Raw genomic sequence first — 14689 nt, 5'->3', positions numbered from 1 at the left:
AAAAAATTCCATGGCTTCATCATTAACTGGATGTAACAGACGTATGATGCTATGTAGCTCTTCAAAGTTGTTTTGGAACGGAGTTCCTGATAGAATAATTCGCCTTTTGGTATGAATTTCAGCAAAGGCCTTCCAAATATCGATATTCGGAAGGCTCTTGCTGAACTTTGTACCAAAAAGTGAATTATTCTATCGAGAACTCCATTCCAAAACAACTTTGAAGAGCTTCGTACCATTACGCGCCTGTCATTTCCGGCTAATGATGAAGTCATGGTTTTATTGAATTCTTTAACACTAGACAATGTGACATATAGAAGGGTATAGATGAGATCAGGAAAAATAAGGACCATTTTCTACACATCCAGAATGGCACCATTTTGTTAAATCCCTTGTCGGTCCGGACGTCGGACAATCATGAGGGAGGCGGTCTGGCCCAAACCCTAGAAGCGCTACCGAGGCCACCCAAATTTACCAAGTAAAAAAAGAGCGTTGTCGTCGAGGCCACCCAAACCCTAGAAGCATTGCTGAGGCCACCCCAAACCATATAAGCATCGAGGCCACTAATATGATTCCTTGTTGTGATTAGCTAGCTAGGTCTACGTTTGCCACTAATATATCCATCTGTCATCTTTGTATATTAATTGCCATGTTGTAATATTTGCAAAAACTATGGAGCACCAAGACTTGGAAGCAGAACGGGTGTTGGGGGACATAATCCTTGCCAGAGGTGATGTCTTGTCGTATCTCAACGACACCGATGTTCTAGAAGGAGAGGGTGAAGCAGGCTACGGTGATCGAAGAATGGAGGAGGAAGGACATGATTATGATGGCTCCGGTGACCGAATGCTGGTGGAAGAAGGAGACCGTGATGACGACTCCGGTGACCGAATGGAGTCCCGCCAGGTATATATATTAATTAAGCTTGTGCTGACTAGCTAATTGCTGCATTAATTGTTTTGGTATGTACACATATTAACTCTCTTATTTCTTCTTTTCTAGCCCTCCGGATCAAGCAAAACTTCGGTAACAACACGAGGCCTGAAGAAAAAGTTGCACCAGGATGAAAGGTTCACGATCACAACAATTGTGCGCGATGGCCAACCGATTGAACCAATCCGGACCAAGGAAGCATTTTCTACTCAGTGCGAGGTTCTTGTTAAGTACATGATCCCGATCAGCATCCACCAATGATATAAGCCTAAGAACGAAAACCCTCAGGTGTCTTATGTCAATGATAGGCAGAAAGATGATCTTTGGATCGCGCTGAAGGAAAATTTCACCCTACCGCCAGAGGAGGATCCGGAGAAGCCATCTATAGAGCCATTGTTCAAGGCGCATGCTCTCAAGAAGATGGCAGATCTATTCAGGAGGTTGAAGACTAAGTTGAAAACAACGTTTGTCGACAAGGACAAGACTCCAGAATTCACTGGCCGACTTGAGAAGATAAGAGATCACTTGGACGCATTTGTGGCCCACAAGACATCGGAGAAGAGTAGAAGATGTCAGCGACAAGCAAGAAAAATGTTGCAAAGAAGAAGCATCACCATTGCACGGGGTCAGGTGGCTACCTCAAAGCCCGGCCATTGTGGGACAAGGCTGAGAATGACCTGCTTGATAAAGGGGTCGAACCAAAGACATTGAACAGGCCAGACCGTTCAAGGACTTGGTTCTTCGGGGTTGGGGGAACCTTTGACCCTGAAATAGGGAAGTGACATTGGACGAACTAGCAACTGCAAATACCCGTCACGAAGCTTCAGAGTATATCGGAGTAGCACAGCAAGGGACGTTCGTTCCCGAGAGAGAGCACGACGAGCTCACAATGGCCCTCGGGAATCCTGAGGACCCTGGATAGACACACGAGGCATTCCAGGCTCCGTTTCGTGGAAGGTTGGGATTCCTGAGGCAGGCGGTTACAAAACCCAGGAGAGGAGGAGGAAAGTGGAGCAGACCGAACTACAGAAGCTGCATGCAAGGGTACAAGCGCTAGAGGACAAGGATAGCCAGTGACATGTCGGAGCTACCCCAGAAGCTACCCCCGCCATCTCAGCAGAGGAGCATCGTGGCTTTCACTGAGCTCCTTCAGCAGCCTGACTTGCTCCTGGTAGCTACCCCGTTGATTCTATCACGGAGGCTCAACATTGCCACCTTATGACGCAATGGCATAACTTCAAAGTCAAGGCGGTTGTTAGCTCTGTTGCACCTCCTGAACCCGGGGCAACTTTTCACTACTATCCGATTCCATAAGAATATGCTGCTGTGATGGTGGATGAAATAATGGAGGAATTTTAGGACCTCGAGCTTGACCACCCTACCGGTGAAGGGGATGAAGGAAATATGCCCTAGAGGCAATAATAATGTTATTATTTTATTTCCTTATATCATGATAAATGTTTATTATTCATGCTAGAATTGTATTATCCGGAAACATAATACTTGTGTGAATACATAGACAAACCAAACGTCACTAGTATGCCTCTACTTGACAAGCTCATTAATCAAAGATGGTTATGTTTCCTAACCATAGACATGTGTTGTCATTTGATTAACGGGATCACATTATTAGGAGAATGATTTGATTGACATGACCCATTCCATTAGCTTAGCACCCGATCGTTTAGTATGTTGCTATTGCTTTCTTCATGACTTATACATGTTCCTATGACTATGAGATTATGCAACTCCCGTTTGCCGGAGGGACACTTTGTGTGCTACCAAACATCACAACGTAAATGGGTGATTATAAAGGAGCTCTACAGGTGTCTCCAAAGGTACATGTCAGGTTGGCATATTTCGAGATTAGGATTTGTCACTCCGATTGTCGGAGAGGTATCTCTGGGCCCTCTCGGTAATGCACATCACATAAGCCTTGCAAGCATTTCAACTAATGAGTTAGTTGCGAGATGATGTATTACGAAACGATTAAAGAGACTTGCCGGTAACGAGATTGAACTAGGTATTGAGATACCGATGATCGAATCTCGGGCAAGTAAAATACCAATGACAAAGGGAACAACGTATGTTGTTATGCGGTCTGAGCGATAAAGATCTTCGTAGAATATGTAGGAGCCAATATGAGCATCCAGGTTCCGCTATTGGTTATTGACCAGAGACGTGTCTCGGTCATGTCTACATTGTTCTCGAACCCGTAGGGTCCGCACGCTTAAGGTTTCTATGACAGTTATATTATGAGTTTATGAGTTTTGATGTACCGAAGTTAGTTCGGAGTCCCGGATGTGATCACGGACATAACGAGGAGTCTCGAAATGGTCGAGACATAAAGATTGATATATTAGACGGCTATATTCGGACACCGGAAGTGTTCCGGGTGATTTCGGAGAAAACCAGAGAGCCGGAGGGTTACCGGAACCCTACCGGGAGAAGTAATGGGCCATATGGGCCTTAGTGGAGAGAGAGAGGGGCAGCCAGGGTGGGCCGTGCGCCTCCTCCCCCCTGGTCCAAATTGGACTAGGAGAGGGGGGCGACGCCCCCCTTTCCTTCTCCCTCCCCACTTCCTTCCCCCTCCTAGTAGGAGTCCTACTCCTACTAGGAGGAGGACTCCTCCTGGCGCGCCATTAGGGGCCGGCCGGCCTCCTCCCCTTGCTCCTTTATATACGGGGGCAGGGGCACCCCTAGACACACAAGTTGATCCACGTGATCATATTCTTAGCCGTGTGCGGTGCCCCCTTCCACCATAATCCTCGATAATATTGTAGCGGTGCTTAGGCGAAGCCCTGCGACGGTAGTACATCAAGATCGTCACCACGCCGTCGTGCTGACGCAACCCTACCCCGACACTTTGCTGGATCGAAGTCCGGGGATCGTCATCGAGCTGAACGTGTGCTAAAACTCGAAGGTGTCGTAGTTTCGGTGCTTGATCGGTCGGGCCGTGAAGACGTACGACTACATCAACCGCGTTGTGCTAACGCTTCCGCTGTCGGTCTACAAGGGTACGTAGATCACACTCTCCCCTCTCGTTGCTATGCATCACCATGATCTTGCGTGTGCGTAGGAAAATTTTGAAATTACTACGTTCCCCAACAGGGGAGACTCGGCTGGGTCTTGCTCCGAAGACTCCATGTCTATGGCGGAAGGAGCTCATCAACCTTCTGACCTGGACGCCTCCGCCTCCTCCTCTAGCGAGTCAAGGCACTCCGCCTCCTCCTCCGGCGAGTGATCAGAGCTCTACGCCTCCTTCTCCGGCGAGTGGCGGCACTCTGCCTCCTTCTCCCCCTGTGCTGGCGCGTCCAAGCAGCCCGCTTCCTCCTAGGCCTCGTTAGGAAAAGCGGAAGACAGCCACCACTGCTCCGGCGCGTTGTAGCACTCCGCCTCCTTCTTCGCCTCGTAAGCAACAAAGTAAGACAGCCGCCGCCACTTCGGCCGCTCTGGCATCTAGTAGTACAGCCAGGGGCGGGAGGCAATACAGATTCAGTCCATCTCTCAAGCCTCTAGAGAAGTTACCATACGAGAGGACCGTGGAGGAAAATGCGGAGATCGTTCAAGCCTATGTGCAGGACTTCTTTGAAATGCAAAGAGCTAAGGAACATCCACCTCCGGAGGAGAAGATAGATTTGGTGAAATTGAAGCGCACTTTGGATGCCCTGAAGCGACCACCACCGCCTCCGCCAGATGACAACCATGTCCTCGCTCTTAAAAAGGTAGCAAGAAGCGCGCTAGTCGGGAACTACTTCAAGTGAGAAAAGGTTACAAGAACGAACAAGTGTGAAAAAAATTCCCCAGCTCGGTGAACAGGCAAACCAATCGTGCCCCCCGCTGAAGGTGTCTAGCGATATCGCTGCAAATCTACAGCGGATGCTGCCCGGTATCATTCTGGTGATTACCTGCCCGACGATGCACATTTTGATACAATGGAGGTGGACGAACACAAATACCAGTACGGGAAGCCTCTCGTCAAACCTGGAGCTCCTCCTCTAACAACGATGACGCGAAGATTCAATAAGTGGTACATGGATACATGCAAGTCTGGGAAGGATATTTTGACGATGAGAGTTAAAGAGGAGCACAACCTCGTTGGAATTGATCTGTTGTCTGTTCCATTTGAGGAGTTCTTCCAGTTTTTCAATCAGAATGCCCTCGATAAAATAATCATCACTTGGTACTGTCTGTAAGTACTACTTCTATAATTAAGTCTCTACATATAGCTCAGCTCTTTCATTGCATGTATATATAATTATCCTCACTATATTATGCAGACTGAAGATCGTCGAATGCAAGAAAAGACAAGTCTATGATATTGGGTTCGTTAACACAAATATCGTAGATGAATGGACGGTTAAACATGATGCCAAAGAAGCCGAGGCCAACTTTGCTAAAATCGTTGCTTCAAAATCAAAACAAAGATAAAATACTCTTTCCTTACAACTTCAAGTGAGTGTTACTGTCTTGTGCATATTCGGTTTCCCTTATTACTCGAGGTTATAGTAATGTAATTAATGAGTTATGCATGCGTGCGCAGCTTCCACTTTATTCTCCTAGAGATTAAGCTTGAGCAGGGACTATTAACCGTCTTAGACTCAAGATGAAAAGATCCCAAGGAGTATGCAGCCACGACTGATATGCTCGAGAAGTAAGTTCAATCGATCATTATCGCAGCATATCGGCAACTTTGTTCATTTCCTGATATCAAGTAATAATTATTTCTTTTGTCTCGTAGGGTTTGGAAAGTGTTCACTGCAGAAGCTCCGGGACTGCCAGGGAAGCTACGATTTACACACCCGAAAGTAAGTACTACTAGCTAGTTCCGCACATCTCCCATTGATTCTAGCTAGTTTCATCAATACCATTTATAATGCTTGATTATCAGTTTGATTGACCTCTATTTCTCGTAAAGTGGTTGTGGAAGGAAGGCGGGAATAATTTTTGTGGATACTACATTTGTGAGTACATCTACAATGAGACGACCTCTAAGCGGGGCTTCTGTAAAGAAGATTATGAAGTGCGTAAGTAATAATATTCACAATTTTATTTTATTATCATCATTTGTGTTGAGTTTCATTCATATATATGTATTGACCCCCTTCTTCAAATTAGCTTTGGCAGCTGCGGGATGAACTCTTACCACAAGATCACATAATATCAATTCAAGAGGAATTGGCAGGACTCTTTCTTGACCATGTCATAGATAAAGACGAAGAATACCATGTGGAACATGACATTAGATGCTAGGGATTTTAAGAGATTTTATATTGTATATATGTAGCTAGTAGCGTCGGATAGATGTACGAAAACTTGTTGTTTGACCAATCTCTCAGAGAAAGAGAGATCAATCACTTCTCTTTGTATATGTTCATGACGATCTTGTGTACTTAATGGTTTCCTTCATTTTCTTACTAGATAGCGTGTCGAGTCCTCTCTATACATATAGTATGTAGCGTCGACCAAGCATGGAGATAAGAGAGGAAACTTCTATCTATTAACTAGCTACCACAATATATGAAACCCCTAAATTAACCCTACAAAACCCCCAACCCCCCTTTCAAAAAAAACCCTAGCCCCTGAACTGTTGACGTGTGGATGCCTTTTGGTCTCGGTTGGTGCTACAAACCGGGACAAAAGGCCCCCCTGCTTGGGCAAGCCATAGCGGCCACGTGGAGCCCCATCTGTCCCGGTTCGTATAAGAACCGGGACTAAAGGTATTGGGCATTAGTACCGACCTTTAGTCCCGGTTCCCGAACCGTGACAAATGGGCCTTTTTCTACTAGTTCAAGCAACTCCTACTTTTGCCATGAGTTGTTTCCATTTCACCAAGAAATTGTGCCAGAATCTGAAATATATTTCTTCAAACTTTTGGTGGGGAGCAGGTCAGGGAAGCGTAAGGTACATTGGATTGCATGGGAGAAGATGTGTAGAAGAAAACAAGCGGGAGGGATGGGCTTTAGGGATTATGAAGCTCTCAATAAAGCCCTACTTGCAAAACAAGTATGGAGGATTCTCACCGTTCCCAACTCGTTGTATGCTCGAGTTTTAAAGGCCAAACATTTTCCTTGATCTGATTTTATGGAAGCGTCATTTCCTAAGAGTGCTTCTGCAACATGGAAGGGTATCATTCATGGATGTCATCTTCTAAAGTAAGGTCTAATGTGGCGAGTAGGAGATGGGTCTAAGATCAAGGTGTGGACAGAAAATTGGATTCCTAGGGAAGGAACGATGAACTTGTGGGAGTTAGAGATGCGCAGAATATGAATCATGTTAATGAGATTCTAGATTACACAGGGAAAAATAGGGACATGACCACACTTCAGCAAATTATTCCATGACATCGATGTGGCGGATATTTGTCAAATAGAGTTGGAGGACCAGGAAGGGAGGATTTTCTCGCATGGAACTTCAAAAAAAATGGTCTGTTCTCTGTTCGCATGGCCTACCACTTTGAGATGAAGCTCAAGGAATTACGAACAGGAGTCCCGAAAGCCTCGTCGTCATCGGCCATGCATGCCGTCTGGAATGAATTATGGAGTACAAAGGTGCTAGGGAAAGCTAAGGTCCATGTTTGGCGGCTGTTAAAAAATGGTCTGTCTATCGGTGCTGAGTTACATTGGAGACGAATTAAACCGGGAATTTTCTGCTTGGCGTGTGGGCTAGAAGAAACAGTTCTTCATCGCTTTTGGAGATGTCCGTATGCTAAGCACTACTGGGAGTTACTGCATGAAGGAGGGGTATCAATTCGATATTCTGTCCACCTATGTTCGTGGAGAAGCAACAAAAACTTTCTTGCAGGTTGTTAAATTGATTGTGCAAAAACAAAGAATCCGAGTGTGCGGTGATGATAATGAGCCTATATCACATGTGCCTGGTCCGTAATGCAGCAAGAGAAAGTAGAAATTTTGACAATTTTTATGAATTGACAATCCTGGATGAGTGGCTTGAAGTTAAAGCATCAAAGGGGACTGCCCCAGCAGTGCAGAAGGATGTCCGATGGGAGCCACCAGAAGAGAGGTGGATTAAAATAAATGTAGATGGATCTCTGAATAACAATGGGTCGGGAGTTGGGGCTTGAGTGGTTTTGCGAGACTATAGAAACACATTCAGGGCTGTTGCAACGTTTTTTTTGCTGAGCATGTGGAGTTACTTGCTTGCCGAAGGGGAGTACAAATGGCGTCTGAACTTGGCCTCACAAGAGCAGTGATTGAAGCTGACATCCAACGAGTTGCTCGTGCTCTCTGTTCCGAACAGCTTGATCCGTCCAGGATTTTTTATGGCTGACGTTGGTGATTTTCGAGTGACATGGACACGACAAGATGCCAACAAAGCTGCTCATATTTTAGCTAGGGAGGGCTGCCTTTTTAGTTTACTAGCAAAAAGGCTCGTGCGTTGCAACGCTTGGACTGCCACAGATAGGAAAATTAGGCAGCCAAATCTAGCCAAAGCATTTTGCCATGTGGTATGAGAAAATGTTTAAGAATGGGCTATGGCGCCACTCACAACGTGAACAACGAACCCATGGGCAACCACAAATTGGAACAGTCAGTGCCAACCAAAGCATTTTGTCGTGTAGTGCGTCTGGTTGGTCGTCCTACCTCTTACAGAATAAGCAAAGAGAAAGTCATCAACGCAAAGCAATGCAAAAGAAACAGGAAACTCAGGCCGCATCATTCATAAGCCCCATAGAGCACGTAGTTATTTCACCTGTACAAAATGATTTCTCAAAGATATATACTACTTATCTAGTAATTTTCATTTGCCTTGCCATTGGTCACTTCATTGTTTTTTCTTGCATTTAACTAAGTCGTGTACTTGTACTGGGTAGGTTTTGCCGCGAAAGTTACTTTTTTAGCAATCATGTGCTACAAATTTATGCAACAATGTGAATATCCAATGGTTATCTGTTGTGTGCTAGGGTTAGGAGGTATTTATTGATTGGTGACAACTTTTTGACAAATAATACATGGACCAAGAAGTGAGAACCACAATGACATTTTTGTTAGAGGTAGTTGTATTGTTGTAGGGACTCATATTGGCCTTCAGCCCACGGAATGAGGGAATGGATCAAGTTACTATATTTAACAATTTCTACTTTGAAATAATGCGCCGGGTGTAGTGCTTAAACCTTTTAAGTAATAATTAAACCACACTTTATAAAAAAATCTACTTTGATATACCGTCTGATTGAAGTCAAGAGCAGTGTCCAAGTAAAAGCTAATTGTGTACAGAATATGTTGGACAGCAACTCATCAAGCAATGTTGTTGTTAATGAAAGAGCAGCACCTTCCAGTTTCTTCACTTAAAGTTCCTTGACGTCCGTTATTGTATTGCTGATCCAAGTTCAACTTCCCTCGAGGAGGTCCGCTTTGTTGAGGCTGGAAATGACCCAAGAACCTGCTCTTTAAGAAAACACAACAGATAAATCTTGTGTGAAATAATATTAGACCAATGTCGGCTTTTTCGATTGGTTTTGTGAGCATGATTTTTGCAGACATGAAGAAGCTCACACATTTTATAGCATCCTGCTTCTCAGGATCTATGTAGCCATTATTGTAGTAACGATGAAGAGTTTGAAGGAACTCCTGGGATTGGGTTGCTGCCTTCCACTGCCCTCTTTGCTCATAGAAGATCTGTGGCATGTTAGGGCAACTCTAACCGATCCCCAATAACCTGTTAGAGGAGAAAAAATCCGGTTTTACTCCTCTAACCGGGACCAAGCCGATCCGCAATACTTCATGGTGGAGGATAAATTATCATGAGCCGCCTTCGCCGCCCCTATTTTTACTCCACCACTAGGTGTACGAGTAAAAATACACCATTTCTCCTCATCCCCGCCTCCTCTGCCTCTCCTCCTCCCCGATCCCCACCGTCGGCGACTCTCCCAGCTATTCCTCGACGCCCCATCCTCCGAATGGCCGGATCCCATTGCCGCCACATCTCGCCCCCGATCTGCAGTGCGGATCCGTGCCACCATACCAGTGTTTCGTCTTCAAGTGGCACGTCCTCAAGCCGCCACCTCCCCGACGATGCGGCCTCCGCCCGCCGCATCGCTGACTTCCCCGACCTCACTCCATCATGGCAACCATAGAGGAAATACCTTGGCGTTAGCCAACGAGCGTGCGGGACGTGGGTGGTGAGATCACTGACCGGGAGACCCATAAGAGTAAGTCGATCGGGTCATTCCACATGGCGGAGCTCACTGCCATGGAATATGAACGATGGCAGGTGCGGTTCCCCGACGTGAAGGCTCGGCTCAAATTCCCGTGGGGGACATCGCCCGCCTACCTAGTCCCGCCACAGCCGGGGGTGGTGGATGCGGTGACGTCTCAGGATGACTCGGAGGTGTGGGAGCGCATCATGGTGGAGGCTGCTGCCGAGGAGTACATAGTGGACCACCACCGCCAGTACCCCGAGCTTGTCTAGGCGGAGCAGGCGGTCAATGGTGAGGTCAACGTCATCTCCAACGATGAGGAGCAAGGCGGCGATGGCGGCGGCAAGGAGGAGAAGGAGTTCAACGTTGAGGAGTGGCGGTGCATTTTCCCCGGCTCCGCGATGAAGGCACCGGCCCGAACCCAATGGGCGGTGGAATGTTGAGACAAGATTGGCTCGACCTCTACCATGGGGATGATGATGAAGAGTAGTTTAGTTTATGATTTAAGTTTAAATTTATGTTTAAATTTTGATTGTCAAGACAATGTGTTCGGCTAGGTTGAAGGTATGCAAATTTCGGTTGAGACTAGGTTGAACTCTACAAATTTGGTTTTTACTCCGTCAAATCAAGGAGTTCGGCTAGGTCCGAGCAAAGCTTAGTGGAGTAGAATGGTTAGAGTTTCCCTTAGAATGGAAGAGTTACACTGAGCATTCAAAATACCAAGTTGGATTTGTGTTGACTACTGAATTGACTGCCTACCAACAAATCATTCTGGAATAAAGATATTCAAGATTACAACAGCAAACACTTAAAATAAAAATCAACTATCAGCCTTTTGTCAAAAACTATAATCAAGAAGAAATGCATGCTATTTTGGTCACAAAAATTTCAGATACAAACACTCAAGCTTTACATTTTGAGAAAATACACTCAAGGTGCTTGGGTGGCAGATGTGTTCGCCCTGTTAACAACCTCTACTGCTAAACTTGTTTCCAAAGAGCAAAGCTGCATGTGCCAATTGATTTAGGAAGTTAATTTTATCATAGGAAGACCTGTTAGAGCAAACGTTTGATATTTGGTATCACCTATCCTGGTATGCCTGACCTTTGCTAAATTGACAAGTATGACAGACCTGACCCTTGATAGTAGCTAGCACAACCTTAATGTTTGTTTGACTTAAATGTGTGGCTAAATAGCCGAACACAATAGCAGGGGGAAGGTAGTTGTACATACCAAATGATAGGAAAGGGAAGAGCGATGCGACAATTAGAAGTTTAGAACTACTCGGGGAAATTAGAACTACTCCAGAGGTTGTAAAGAATACATTAAAATAGTAGTACACAACTGCACACCTTCCAGGGTATGGATACAAAGTTTTAGTTCAAAAAAGCGCCATTTCAAGATTTGTGTTATGCAGATTATATTACTCGGGAGTCACAGATATAACAAGATGCTAACCTTGCTGTGAGCAGCAGAACCTACATACTGGATGGTTAATGCATCACCCATCCTTTAATAGAAATCCATCAGATCATTGGCCGAAGGAGCATGATGTTCAATTTTAGGTTCTTCAGTGACCTTCAACACTTGAAGTTCACACCCTAAAGCAGCTATTCCATATGCAAACTGCGCGACATTTATTTTGTCTAAGCAGAGTATGCAGTTTGTCCCGAGGACACCCGTCTGTAGTAAAAGAGGTACCATTGTAGCTGCACAGAAATCATCATTTCTTTTGATGTGACATGACTTGGTAACACCCCATTGTCCACTGCAAAACATGTAAAAGATTACCATTAGTACTGCCAGCAGCAAGTCCATTACTTGCACATTAGGCTATTTGTTTCCTTTGGGGTTAGTAGTTTCCATTCATCTGCACTAGACTACATATTTGTTTTAGATATGCATTTCAAAATCAAGTCTTCTACAGTGATAAGCAAGTCCCTGCCAATCATCTTTTCCTCTCCAAATCATGCTCTCCTTTCACGTTGCCATGTTCTCCTCTCATACGAATGTTTAACCCTGTTGTGAACTAACACTGACCACATATATTATTAAAGACTATTTTAAAACAAATAACATTGGATGTTTTTCTGTGTCAAATCTATACAACAATTTAGATATATGGCCAAACATTAAGAAAATATTGTATTTTATTTGCTGGAGGGGCTCATTTCATGGATTTTTTAAGTCGAACTTATCGATTCTTAAGCAATTGCCTCTTCCTAAATAGGTATACAAATTACTTTGAAGCGTCCAAAGGTTTTGATGATGTAGTTATCTCACAATGGATGAGGTCCGTTAGTTCCATCCAACACATCTGATGCTACCTTGTTTAACAGTTCAAGCAGATTGGTGCCTTCCCTGCAAATGTCATGTAGATTAATATATTATTAGTACTATGTACTTCACGCATAACTAATAGGTTCTTACAAGGGCAAGCTCAGATAGAATATCCTGTCCACAACTAATTTTACTGTAGATAGCAAGGATTATCAGAGAAGTCTTGAGATCTGCAAATACATAACAGACTAACGGTACAGAACTGACACGTGATTTCTGGCCTAATATAAAGCCTTGAAGTTTCCTGAAGTCTTGATCCTCTAAATTCTTCTTCTAATTCTTGCTTTGCTTTATTCCTCACAGGGGTCCTCTTTATGTAGACCTAACAAACTGATCTGAGTAACAAATTGTGGATCTTATCCGTAGTTGGCTTAAGGCCCAAGCTAAGAGATATATTCCTAATTTAAATGATAAACTTCCTAGCTGAGAGATCAAGGTGATGTTCTCCTAATTTGTTGCTCGGTGGATCATGTACTAGACATACATAACATTATCAGTGTTACGAAGGCAACTTGATTGTGTATTCCATGTACATACATAGCTATGATGATAATTGTTGCTATTATGTTCTCATAAGCAATGCTCACTGAAGACTGAACTGTATCAGATTGCTGTCCGCAAGTTAACATTACCTCCTTTGCTTGTTCTTCAGATCTGAAAGAGAAAAATCCTAAACAAAAGCAAGAGGAGGGGAGGAAGGATCAACACAAAGAAAAGAAGTGAAGAAGGTAATGCAACAGTTGGTGTATATTACTGCCTGCGCTTACTATCAGTTTTCGTTCCACAAGAGACTTGCTGTCAACTGTACAATGTGCTGTGAAAATCAGTAGAATTCATAATGACTGGATATAAAATGGTTTCAGAAAGCACAGGCTGGCCGGAGTGAACCTGAGAACATTGACCCTGATGTTGCTGCCATATGATCGGTTTCGGAGGGTGTTGCATGTAGAACTGAATGCTACTTTAGGTGAACTGTCTTTCTGTCTGAAATTTATCTTTCTGTCCTTCGTCCGCGTGTATCGGATCTTGCCTGGATCTCAAGATAGCGCCAGAGGAAACTCTATGATGCATGCTGCAGCGTGAGGTTTTTGAAACAAAATGACTGTAAGCTTAATGATGGAACGTAAACTGAATGGTTACCTTGTTGTAAGTTGGCGATCATCTGTGAAACATTTCATCTTTGAGAAATTTGGATAACTATCGCCCACATGTTGCATCAGCTTCTATGAAACAATTGGCGGTTGCTCGTTTATTCTACTCTTGTTGTTTGAAAGTAACTAAATAGCATATGCATTACCGTTAATTCTGAGATATTTTGTCTTGTGGATCTCTGGTAATTTCTCGAAAAGCAATGCTTGCTGAGTCTTGTAAGACAAAACAAAGCGGCTCGTTCTGCTCGCCACTGACTTTCGCCGCATTGAGCAGCGGTCGTCCTCCATCCTCTCCTAGTTGGCCCGGCTCAAGGACTGCGCCAACGACCGCCTGGCGGACCTTGGCGAACATGTCGGCGATCGCCACCAGGTCCTCAACATGATTCACGGTCTCAATCCCTGTTTTTGCTATGCTGTTCCCATACTCACCATGCAGTCGCCCTTCCCCACCTTCCTGTGATGTCGTGCATTCCTCCTCCTCGAGGAGAGCCACCAAGCCGAGGAAACTCCCCACGACATCGCCCTGCACATCGTGCGCGCACCGGGCCAATAGCTTGCCCTGCGCGCACCGGGCCAATAGCTCCTGTGCGACACATTTGAGGTGAATTGGCAAGAGTGCGACGTTGTTCGAGCGAATGGCTGTGGTGCGACAATTTTGAGCAGGTACATAGCCCACGCACGACATGGCTGTTAAACTCAACTGATGCCCTCGTTAGCTGTTGGGGGCTGGACCCACCACTTATCCACGTATGCATGGGACCCACCACTTGTCTATTCGTGGGACCCACCTCCTCGCAGCTAGAAGAGATGAGCGCCCATGCCCGTCCGCCCGCCGCCGCCCATTCATGCCGTTTCCCCAATATTTCTCTTCTCCGATGACTTAGCGCAAATGTCTACCTCCTCCGCCACGCACTCAAAATGGCGACAGTATGGACCAGTGCTGCTCACAAGGTGCCCTGACTGCCCACGCCCAGACCCTCTTAAACGGTTTGTCACTAAGAGGGATGACAATGGCAATCTTGTGTGGGAATTTGTGAAATGCTTGAGCAAACCAATGGTAGGAAGGGATGGCAAGGTTAGTTCTCAGTTCTTAGCCCATTCTTTCGCT

The 14689-nt window shown here is 45.1% G+C and overlaps 1 pseudogene; it reads right to left on the bottom strand.

Moving 5' to 3' along the window:
• Positions 1 to 9188: 9188 nt before the first annotated feature.
• LOC125554909 (uncharacterized) lies at positions 9189 to 14266 on the bottom strand (annotated as a pseudogene).
• Between the last annotated feature and the right edge of the window lie 423 nt (positions 14267 to 14689).

The sequence above is a fragment of the Triticum urartu genome, chromosome 4A, assembly GCF_056163025.1.
Source record: "Triticum urartu cultivar PI428250 chromosome 4A, HENAU_Tu73, whole genome shotgun sequence".
NCBI lineage: Eukaryota > Viridiplantae > Streptophyta > Magnoliopsida > Poales > Poaceae > Triticum > Triticum urartu.
This window is presented reverse-complemented; position numbering and strand designations above follow the sequence as displayed.